This window comes from Panthera pardus, unplaced genomic scaffold (assembly GCF_024362965.1).
Source record: "Panthera pardus isolate Hobbes unplaced genomic scaffold, ASM2436296v1 HiC_scaffold_11, whole genome shotgun sequence".
In the NCBI taxonomy this organism is placed as follows: Eukaryota; Metazoa; Chordata; class Mammalia; order Carnivora; family Felidae; genus Panthera; species Panthera pardus.
Window position 1 is genome coordinate 13596025 of NW_026526666.1, and position 12418 is coordinate 13608442.

Below are 12418 nucleotides of genomic sequence, written 5' to 3' on the forward strand. Positions count from 1 at the left end.
GACAAAAGTTAAGGTGCAGATATAATGGTATGGGCAATCTCATACCCTACTGGTGGAACTGTAAATTGTTAAAACAGTGTTTCTGGAGGCAATTTGGGAACATACATTCAAATTTTAAACACACATCATATTAGTCAGCTGGCAATCAATCTACAAATAGCACTGTTTGCCATGGCGAGAACTAGACACAGACTAAATGTCCATCAAAAAAGACACTAGTAGCTCAAGTCTGTACAAAGAACTTTGTAGTCACTAAAAATAAAGTGGATACACCTACAGATATTGACATATTATCAAATAGCATGGTTATAACATGATCCCACTTGTATTTTTTTTAAAGCACATACAGTGGCTTGTACTACATGTGTTTGTCTATAAAAAGCATATCTTAGAGATAAATAAGAAATTGTTAAAAGTAGTTCCACAGAGAATAGGCTAGAGCTAGGGGCAAGAGTGAGTAGCACGCTTTTAATTTTTATGTACCCTTCTCTGTTATATTATTTACCATCATTTGTATAATTTTTTAAAAGAGGCCCCTGGCAAGATGAGAGTTCCCAGTTTATAAGGACTGGATGACAGGCACCTGGGTGGCTCAGTTGGTTAAGTGTCCAACTCTCGATTTGGGCTCAGGTCATGATCTCCGCGTCATGCAACCAAGCTCCTAGTCAGGCTCCATGCAGAGCATAGAGCCTGCTTGGGATTCTCTCTCTGCCTCTTCCCCACTTGCTCTTGCTTTCCCTCTAAAAAAAAAAAAAAAAAAAAAAAGACTGGATGAGCGCCAAGGAGGGCCCATGGGAAGGTGTGGGGAAGATTGCACCAAGGCCCAGAAGAGGAGGTTTGGAGGGTCCTCTTCAGAGAGAAGGGGAGCCCCGTAAGAGCAGGCTTCTCTTCAGTCTGGAAGAGGAGGTCCATGGAAGGAGGTCTGCCCTCTCAGAACTCTATCCCACTCAAACGGGGGAGACAAATGGAGACCAGGGAAAGAAGCCAACACTTAAATACCCACCGGAGCCTTGTCGGGGCAGGCTGACTTGCCCTGGGGGTCTGATCCAGCCCCACCCCTCTCACCCCGCCCCAAACCTCCTCTTTTCTCTTTCTCTTTCACCAGAGCCTGGACAAAATCTTTAGAATGTTTCTAAAAGGAAAAGAATAGGGGTGCCTGTGTGGCTCTGTCGGTTAAGCGTCCGACTTCGGCTCAGGCCATGATCTCATGGTTTGTGGGTTCAAGCTCCACATCGGGCTCTGGGCTGACAGCTTGGAGCCTGGAGCCTGCTTCGGATTCTGTGTCTTGTCTCTCTCTGCCCCTCCCCCACTTGTGCTCGCTCTAACAAAAATAAATAAAATGTAAAATAAATAAATAAAATAAAAGGAAAAGAATAAGTGAAAAGTCTTGACAAATAGAAAGCTGTTTGAGAACAATTTTTCTGAAGACCTTAACAGCCTGGAGGCCCTATGGGAGAGGAGGACTCCTCTGGTCTTTGTGCGATTCCTCCTATCTACACAGGCCCTGCCTGGACTCCAGGCCTGTGGAGGCAGAGTGGGGTCACATGGTCTTCAACTAGGATGTCAGCTCCTGAGCTTCTTAACTGGGCTGTCACTTTGCTTCCCTGACCCTCCGTCTCTTCATCTGTAAGTGAGGATCATGGTACCTTGAGGATTGATGTAAGAATCAGAAACAATACGAATAAATATGATAGCACACAATGCCATTCAACAAGGGGTCATTAAAAAGCATACAGTTAACTAACCTTATTGTGGTAATCAATTTGCAATATGTACATTTATGAATTCGTTATGCTGTACACCTTCACTTTATACAATGTTACATGTCAACTATATCTCAATAAAGCTGGGGGGGGCAGGCTGGAGAGCAAATATAACTGTATCTGTTCACCAATATTCTCTGAACACAGCTTCACCTCTGTGCCTTTGCTCATGCTGGTTCCCCTGTCCAGGATGCCCCTCCTTCTCCATCTGGCAAAATCTTGCTAGTGTTTCAAAGCCCAGCTGTAGCATCCTTCCTTTGTCAAAACTTCTGCAGCCCCTCTGCTGAGCAGGCCAGTCTCCCTTCCTCAGAACTTCTGGGCACTTTGTTCATAGCCCTTCCAGCCCTTGCTGTCTGAGTCACTGGAGTCATTTGTCCTGTGGCCTGGGGGCCCGGGGCCGTGATACGTGGCTACATGTTGCTGTTCTATCTTTGTGTACCTGTCCCTAAGCCCAGAAGCCACTGGATACATCTTTGTCAGATGCCCACATGAATGGCTTCCGCTCATTCTGACAACCTTCCCTCCTCCTCTTGAGGGACAGGAGGGAGCAGAGGAATGGGGCCTCTTTCTCCACAAATTCCTGGATTTGGGTGGATTCCCAGGGAGCTGGGGGTACCCCCCAGGGGCCCAATTCAGATACCTCTGGACGCTGGGCCTCTCTCCACCAGAGGGAGCTGCTGCGCATACCAAAGGCAAAGGGGCACAGCTGGAGAGCTGGGCTGAGGTGGGGCCTATGCACAGAGGAGCGGGTGTTCTTCCCAGGGCTGTCCTGTCAAGTCACCCGACCTGGTAGCTTCAGTGAGCATAAACTGGGCTTTCGAAGGCAGGGGCCGGTCTGCCTGCCCCAGCTGTTCACAGCTGGCCTGTTCACTTTGTGCCTGGCGTTCCTCCCTACTGCCAGAAGGGCCACCCCACCCCAGACCCAGACTGAGGGAATGTTGTGTGTCAGTCCTGCCCCCTGCTGGCCACCACGGGAATGGCCCCTCAACTGGTGAGGTGGAAGGGGGTGCAGAGGGAAGGAGGGAAGGGGGCAGTGCCAGGAGCTGCCTGGCCACCCTGCATGGGGATTGTTCTAGAAGATCACCCTAGCCCCATTGTCCTGTGGGTCTCACCTTTAGACCTTACTGGATTAAGTGGGTGTTACACAGAAAAGACGAAAAACCCTGTCCTCAACATCTAGTGGAAGAAAAAAATTGAGATCTTCACCAATATCCTGCATTAAGGTTTCTCACAAGAGACGTAAGAAGAGGTGTGCCTTCTCAGATAAGAACCCTGAATCAGCTGAGGGGGAAGGGGAGTCTGGGGAGGCTTCCAGGCAAGAAAGGTGAGGAGGCAGAAGGTGCAGAGAGGTGGGGGCTCCGAGTACATCTTTGTGGCTGGGTTTGGGGTGGAGAGGGTGTGAAGTGGAGAGGAGGCAGAAGGCGGCAGATCTCAAGTGCCATGGACAAACCTAGAACTTGCTATTTTTCTTAAAGCAATGGGAGCAACTGAAAGATGTACAAGCAAGGGAGTGACATGTGTAGATGTGAATTTTATTTTTTTTATTTTTATTTTTATTTTTTTAAATTTTTTTTCAACGTTTTTTATTTATTTTTGGGACAGAGAGAGACAGAGCATGAACGGGGGAGGGGCAGAGAGAGAGGGAGACACAGAATCGGAAACAGGCTCCAGGCTCCGAGCCATCAGCCCAGAGCCCGACACGGAGCTCGAACTCACGGACCGCGAGATCGTGACCTGGCTGAAGTCGGACGCTTAACCGACTGCGCCACCCAGGCGCCCCGTAGATGTGAATTTTAAAAGATCCACTGGGCAGGGGCGCCTGAGTGGCTCAGTCGGTTAAGTGTCTGATTCCTGATTTCGGCTCAGGTCATGATCTCACCATTCGTGGGTTCGAGCAGGGCATTGGGCTCAGCGCTGACAGTGTGGGTCCTGCTTGGGATTCTCTCTCTCTCTCTCTCTCTCTCTCTCTCTCTCTGCCTCTCCCCTGCTCGCCCTCTCTCTTTCTCTCAAAGTAAATAAATAAACTTAATTTAAAAATTTCAAAAATAAATAAACAAAAGATCCGCTGGGCAAAGGTGGGGAAGGATCAGGAGAATCCTCGGGGAGGAGATCCCACCTGATGGGGCGGCTGTGGTGGAATCAGGGGGGATTGATGTCTGAATTAAGGCAGTAACAGCAGGGAAGGAAAACCATGAACAGATTCTGGAGATTTAAAGAAGAGAAACCCCAGACTCGGTGGCTACCTGTGGGAGTGGATGGTGGGGCCACAGCTGAGATGGGGACACAGGGGAAGAGCAGGTAGGGGCTGTGGAAAGAGCGGGCTCAGTGTGGAACGTGTTGAGCCTGAAATGTTTGAGGTTCACCAGCCAAGGGTGACCAAAAGAAGGCATCCAGCTGGGTCAGAGGTGCAGAGGCACTGAGACTCGAGCTGGCAGAGGGAGGCATCTGCAGCTCTCAGACTGTGACTGAAACTGTGGGAATGAACTTGCCCAGGGACAGTGGGTGGGGGAGGGGAGAGAGGCTGCCACGGATCGTCCTGCTCATTTTAGGGCCTGTATCACTGGGGAGACAGGGAAGCAAGAACAAAGTAGAGGCAGTGTGGTTAGTTGAAAGTCACTCACATCAGAGAACATGGGTTCATACCCCAGCTTTTCCAGATATGTAACCATTTCTTTACGTCTCCAAGCCTCAGTTTCTCCATTCATGAAATGGCCCCAGTAGTACCTACCTTATTGTATTATAGAAAGGAAAAGAAATAATTCCCACAAGGTGCATCACACAGCTCCTTAAAAAGAGGTATTCAATAAATGAGAGCCACTATCATGAAGGGCAAACTCGAAGAAGATACGAGGTTCCAGAATCTTCCAAGTATACTAGAGCTCTGGAGTGGAATTCCCCTTTTGGGCCTCTATGTGCCAGTTTTTGTTTTTTTTTAACGTTTTTATTTATTTTTGAGACAGAGAGAGACAGAGCATGAATAGGGGAGGGTCAGAGAGAGGGAGACACAGAATCTGAAACAGGCTCCAGGCTCTGAGCTGTCAGCACAGAGCCCAACGCGGGGCTCGAACTCACGGACCGTGAGATCATGACCTGAGCCGAAGTCGGACGCTTAACCGACCAAGCTACACAGGCGACCCTATAATGTGCCAGTTTTGTCACCAGCTGGATGAGCAAATCCAGGCAAGATATAGATGTCCCTGAAACTCCCACTATGTCCCTGGGAAATGCAGTTGTCTGGGCCTCTGTCCTTCCCAGGGATGGGGTTCTCTGTATGGACACTCAGCCCACCTGTCTTGATCCCCTGCCTGGCTCTTCAGGACCTTCCCTGGAACAGCAGCTTGCTAGTGAAAGGGTACAACAGGGGCCTTGTCCTCAGCCTCTGCCCAGTGTCTGTCCCACCACATTGATTCCCACCTCTCCACTGGGCAGCCCAGAGGAGTGAGGTGGAATGGGAGTTGGGGCACCTGGTTAGGCGTCAGACTTTGGCTCAGGTCACGATCTCACAGCTTGTGAGTTCAAGCCCCGCGTCGGGCTCTGTACTGACAGCTCAGAGCCTGGAGCCTGCTTTGGATCCTGTGTCTCCCTCTCTCTCTGCCCCTCCCCTTCTCTCACTCTGTCTGTCTGTCTGTCTGTCTCTCAAAAATAGATAAACATTAGATCTGGGGTCCCTCTGCGGGTTAAAAAAAAAGTGTGTGTGGGGAGGTGGTGTTGAGGCATCAGGGAACCCATTAAGACTAAACTGCCTAGCTCTCCTCTGTGGGGAAAGCTCCCCAATCCAGGGACCACATAGACAAACTTCATCCAGTGAGGTGGCCATCCTGGCCTCAGTTTGTTCATCTGTAAAACACCAGGCTGTGTCAGGCCATCTCTGAGCTACCTGCCCCCAGGACTGTTGTTCAATCTTGTCCTAGGCTTCCCTGTCTGCAATGCACCTTCTGTCCAGAAGAGGGAGCCAGCACTTCCTCCCAGCCTGCCTGGAGGCCTCAGCCCAGGGTCAGGAAACCTTTCTGCTGTGCCAGCCTTGTGACATGCTTAGGGCAGTGCGTGGCCAGGGCAAGTACTCAGTAAGCAGTAGCCGTAGTTGTCTCCATTTCACAGATGAGGAAACTGAGGTTCCAAGAGTTTAACTCGGTCCCAGGGTTATAGGCATTAATGATGTTCTAGGTGACTCTCTGAGGGTATGGTACTATGTCTAAATATCTGAAGGGCTTGCCTTAAAAGAGCAAGCACACCAGGAGGGTGTTCCGGGGATGCAAGTCTGCCACTGGCCCAGGGAAGAGTGCAGTAATGGTCAGAGCTGGCCGGCTGGGATAGGACTGCCATGGCTGTCTATGAGCACAACTTTCCAAGGAAGTGTTTCAGGGAGCCAGGAATTAAGGGATGGTGGGTCTCTCTAAAGCCCCCTCCAGCCCAGGAGGCCACATTCTGAGAGGACCAAGAGGCTGGGCACAGCGGGTGCCTGCCCTGAGGCCACTGCCCCTCTGGAGGCTTGGCTCTGCTGGGGCCTTGTGGCTTTGCACACTCTCCCTGGAACCTGTCAGCCTCAGGGCTAGATAGGCCCAGTAATTGCTCTGCAGGCCCCTGGATCCCAGTCACAGTCCAAGGGGCAGCCCTCCACCGGCTATCTATCTCACTGAAGGCTTGTTCTAGAATCCCAGGCAGGCTTCTCAGGGGAGCTTTGGTAGCCTCAATTCTGTGCTCTGTTCACAGGGCTGTGACCCCTCCAGCCTACTGGTATAGGCAGCAGAGCCACAGAGCAAGCTCCTTAGGCTCATTCTGGGAGCCCTATGAGGATGTCTTCCCAGGCTTTTAGGTGGACCAACATTCTGGGTCAGAGTTGGGGTGTCCAGGGCCCCTGACCCCAGCTACTGTCCAGTTTCAGAGCAGAGCATGGCAGGACAAAGTTCTCTGGAAGGATGCTGCCTGTCTGTGGCACAAGCACACCCCATGGGGCATACTCGGGGGACTGAGTGGGGAAGGTGAGAGATAGTCAGAGGGACAGTGTCTCAGGTCCAAGCTGGTCAGGCAGCAGCCTAGCACTGGTCACTGCCGGGCAACACACTTAAGGCGGGACAGTGCCAACTGGAGGACAGTGGAGCACTGGCTCCCATCAGAACCACTGGGGAGATTGTAAAAAATTGGATTCTGGGACTCCTTCCTGGATTCTCCGTGTTGGAGTCCAGAACTTTCCATTTGCAACCAAGCTTCCTAGGGATTACCATGGAGCCAGCATCTGAGAAACGGCTCTAGAGAGATCAAGATGGCAGCCTGCCTGGGTACCCCGCTATGCTAGGGTGGCTGAGGGTGCTGGGGAAAGCCTGCCTGGTGGGGAGACACTTAGGAGGGATCCAGTCTACTCTGAGTGCTTCTGTAGGGGTGCCGGGAGCAGCAGGAAGGACTTACAGGGAAGCCAACTTTCGGGAGCACATTCATGGAGCCCCACCTCTGCTCCAGACATGTGACCCATGTTGTCTTGTGTAATCCTCACAGCCAACCTCAGCCCCTTTGACAAATGATGAACCTAAAGCTCCGAGAACTCAGATTCCAAGGCCAGCACTAGGGTTCAAACCAATTCTTTTGAACTCTAAGGCGCTTGCTCTGTACCCCATAGAGTCCCACACAGCCTGCACTGCTGGTGAGGTAACAAGCACCCGGTCACCAAGAGGGTCCCAACAACGGCTGGATGTTGTAGCGGGAACCTTGCTTTGTGTGGACGCCAAACAGTGTGCGGTGGGAATGTGTGGTGGGGGTGTGAGGGCCAAGAAATCTAGGAGAGGCTTTCAGACTCTGCCCTGGCTCTGTGCTCCCAGCTCCCACCCACCCTGACCCTTCACACACACACACACACACACACACACACACACACACACACCCCTCCTCAAGGCCCAAGGAAGCCTGCACAGACTGTCCAGTGCCTCTTTAAAACCAAACATGGTAAGGCCTGGCCCTAGACTGAGACCTAGGTGGCCTCAGGGGGTGGCCTGAGATTCTCAGGGGCACAGCCCAGGCCTCTGGGACCCCTGAGGGCCACGTGGGACAAAGGGGAGATCTGAAGCCACCCTCTAGCCTTCCCTGGCTTCAGGCCACTGATTTCACCCTTCAGCAGTCACCCTCAGGCAGAACAGAGTTCCAGGCCTTCAGGAAGAATATCTTTCTGAGATATGTTTGTCTTGTTTTGCTACCTTTTGTTTTGTTTTGTTTTGTTTTTTGAGGTGGGGGAGGAGGGACTGAGGGAGAAGGAGGGAGAGAATCTTAAGCAGGCTCTCTGCTCAGGGTGGAGCCCCACATGGGCAGGACTGGGAGGTCATGACCTGAGTTGAAATCAAAAGTCCAACGCTTAACTGACTGAGACACCCAGGCGCCCCTTGTTTTGTTACTTTTAAAATTCCCATTTATTTTGTGAGGGGTAGAGTGGGAACAGAGAGACATTGATTACAAAAGTAACACACTCTTCAGGAAAAGTTGGAAAATACAGATAAGCATAAAGAAGAGAGTAAAACCACGGGGAAGCGTCCACACAGCTAGAGATACCTGCCCTCTGTTCTTGTGGTGTCTTTCTAAGCCCAGCCTCTTAAGCTCAAACCACACACCCACCATTTAGGGCTGTGTGACCTGGGACTAATTACTTAACTCCTCTGCCTCTTGGTGCCTCGGTGTCTTCTTATGTAAACTGGGGATGAAAATAATAGAATCTACCTCTAAAGTTATTTTGAGCATCCTCTGAACCCCCTAGATGAGTGCCTGTCACAGCAAGTGAGGAATAAATGTTTAGATTCACATGGTGACAATTTTTTTCCTTATTTAGATTCATAATTTTAAAAAAATCTTTTTAATGTTTGTTTAATTTTGAAAGAGAGATGGAGCGTGAGCAGGGGAGGGGCAGAGAGAGAGGGAGACGAAGAATTCTAGCAAGACCCAGGCTCTGAGCTGTCAGCACAGAGCCTGATGCAGGGCTCAAACTCACAAACCATGAGATCATGACCTGAGGCGAAGTCAGATGCCTAACCAACTGAGCCACCCAGGCGCCCCATAGATTCATAATTTTTTTTTAAAAAAAAATTGAGTGTTAACATTTTGTAAGTAGTCCTTTTCACCTAATACTACATCATGAACATTTTCTTTCCCTTTCTTTCTTTCTTTGATTTTATTTTTGGAGGGAGAATTAAAAAAAAAGATTTTATTTTAAAGCCATCCCTACACCCAACCTGGGGCTCAAACTCACAACCCCAAAATCAAGAGTCCCATCATGCTCTTCTGACTGAGCCAGCCAGGCGCCCCCATCACGAACATTTTTTATATTTATACTTACATGATTTGCAATATTTTCTATTTAGATTTACATGATTACAAGTTTTGTGGAGATCCTTTCTGTTTCCATGTATACAATTTCAATGTATTTATTTGTTAATTTGTTTACTTCACAAAACTAGGACCTCATGGTCTCCGCCATTTTGGAGCCTGCCTTTTCCAGCTTAGGCCGCATCATGAACTTTCCCCTACATCCCTGAACGATCTTTTACACGCTGTTGTGAACGGCTCCACTGTGGCCCTCTTGGGCAGTGTATTGAAGAGGAGACAGAAGCAGAAGTATACAATGGAGGTGCTGGCTGAGGCCCCTCCCCTGTACACTCAGGGCAGTCGGCCAAGCAGGGCCGACTCAGGACACTGACCCTCTCCTCTTCTCTGGGAGGTGAGAGACCTGAGCTGGGCCCAGGCCAGGCCCCTCCCTGAGATCACAGAGGGCATACACTTCCCAGAGGCTGCCCCTTCTGAAGCAGCCCTCCCAGACCAGCCTTCCTGACAGCCTGCTTTGAATCACAGTCCAAAGTCCAGGCATCTGGTGAAGGGCTTTCCAGACATTGCTAAGGGCCTTTTCTTCAGGGCTGGAGCTGGAGCTGGAGCTGGCCTTTTCTTCAAGGTGGAGCTGGGTGAATCTAGGACCCTGGGTCCACCTACTCACCTTCCCCCTGGATGAGGGAGAAGCCGCAGAATACAAGGGATGGGGGAGGAGGCATGTGTGGGAGTGACGCAGAGGATCCGAGGCTGGAGAGAGACAGGACCAAGTGAGCAGAAGCAGGGAGAGGGGTGCAGAGAAACACCTAGAGTGACATCTTGCTGCTAGAGGGACATTTGAGAAAAGGTGGGAGAAATGAGGCCTGAGCAGTGGCTTAGGGTTTGGGGGGTTGGGTGACAGAGGGACTGAGGGCAAGCTAGGCAAAGGGGGCTGGGGCTGGGATTCCAGGCCTGATGTCCCAGTCCCTGGATGGGGCAGTTTCCAGGGTGTACCTGGGGCCTGGCGTTCTCTCCGGAAAACTCCAGGCCGGGACACCACACTGCCCCCAGAGAATCAACCGCATGCCCTCAAATCACCCTCCCTCCCAGCCCAGGCCCCTTGGCCTCCTCTGCCTGTATAGGGACTGGGGAGCACAGCACAGTCTTCCCATGCTGTGGGCCCTTCTCCCCCAGCGATGCCAGCTCTTCCCCCCGCATCTACAGCCCCTCCCGTTCTTCAGCAGCTACCCAAGTCTTCAGTCCGGTGTCTCTGCTCTCTCCCCGGTAGCTTCTCCCCAGCAGCAAATATGCCACAACATCTCCCCTCTTAAACACTTTTGGACAAGTATCCATATCTCATCCCCTGACCCCACCATCCCATCCCCAGGAGAGCCTCTTGCACCCACCTACACTAATGCTCTCCAGTCGGCTCTGGCCACCATGGCTCCGGGGAACTGCCCTCCTCAGGCCCACCTGTGGCTTCCACGGGGACAATTACACAGATTCTTCTCACTCAGTGCCTTTCCCCACCTCTTGGTAGCACCTCACCCAGGTGTCCGCTCCTTCCTACTAGAAACACTCTCCCCTCCTGGCTCCCCTCGGAGCTCACAGGCTGCCCCTCAGTCTCCTTAGAAGGTTCCTGTTCATCTTCCCAATCTTCTAGTGATGAGTGCCAGGGCCCAGCCTGAGGCCACTGCTCTTCTCCCACATACTCTCCCCAGGTTGCCTCGTCCCACCTCAGCCTCTTCAGTATTTGCATACAACTGCCAAGTGCTGACCAACAACTCCACAGCCGGCTCTTTACTTCCTTCCGGCACTGCAGCAGGAACTTGCCCCCCACATCGCTCAACACTCTTACCACACGGGCTTGAGTGGCTGCATCACGGCCATCCCACTGAGCTGAGCTTCTGATCCCAAGATCCTCCTGCCTTCTCGATGCTTCCACTCAGAGGCCACAGAAGCCTTTCAAACTGAAGCCACCCAGGATGGAACTGAATCTCCTCACTCCTCCCTGGCTCCTCCTTCTCTTCCAGTCTTCCCCACCTCACCAAGGGTCACCATAAGGTGCCTAGTTGTCCAAGCCCACACCCTGAGTCCCCATCGCCACTGCCCTCTGCATCCTCCCCATCACCACAGACCTGTCCCTGGGTCTCCCGGGGCCTGCACCCCCACTGCAGCCTGTTCTCCCAGCCCAGCTCAGGGATGCACCTAAAACACAAATCAGACCACATCACTCCTCCACTCAGTACCCCCGTGTCTTCCGATTGCCCTTGGAATAAAAGCCAGAGTCCTGGCCGTGGTCTGCAGAGCCTGTATGCTGTGACCACTGCCCGTCCCTGCCTGCCTCACCCCAGACCACTCCAGACCACCTCTCCCTGCACTCATTTCACTCCGGCCCCCGGCTGCCATCCCAGCCGCAGCACCCTTGTCTTCCCGCTCCCCTTCCATGGGCACTTCACACAACTGGCTCCTTCCTATGCCTTCATCTCAGCTTGAAGCTCCCTCCTCAGACATGTCTTCTCTGATTACATGCATCCAAAGTGTCCTTCCACACCCATGCCCTCAATCTGGTTTCCCACTGGTTTCCTTCCTGCCACTTATCAGGGCTCTGATTGCCTTTATATCTGCTCATTTCTTCTACCTCTGGAATGTAAATAAATGCCAAATGCAGGGATGATATCGCCCTTTATCTGCCTGGCTCATAGAAGCAACTCGCCCCCATGTGCCAGGACTGGAGGCGGCAGTGGCAGAGGTGGGGTCTGTTTCTGCAACTCCCCGGCAGCCCCAGGGCCAGGCATCAGCCCTTGGCCATGGCCCCAGGCCCGAGCTGACATCATCCATGCAGTGTACCAGCAAGAGCTCTGGCTGGACCCTGCCCTGGCGTCTGGCTCCATGAGCCTGCAGTACTCTTAGCCGGCACCCTATCCCTTCCAGCCCCAAGCAGGCCTCTCTCCCGAAATAACGAGAGTCCTGCCCTACCTTTCTTACTGCCCTCCATGAAAACAGACCCGTCTTTCCTCTAGAGTTCCCCAGCACTGACCAGGCCCTGCTCTGGAGCTTCTGAGAGGCCCTGGGCCAGGGTGGCCTGGAGGGATTCCTTGGCCCCCTCAGCCTAAAACCTGTGCACCTGGTCTGTTCCGACACCTTACTCCCCGGAGGCCTCTCCCCATGTCCTGAGAACCAGCAGTGGCAGGGCCCTTCTGAGGAGGCAGAAGACTAGCAACATCCTTGTCACACCTTTGTGCACAACCACTCAGTGATTCCACTCACCGCCAGGTGAGAAAGACACTCAGATCCCATCACCTGCCACCACCTCCCTGTCATACACACACCTGCAGATCACGCTCCGGCCACAGCCAACTTCTCACCATGCCATTGCAGCA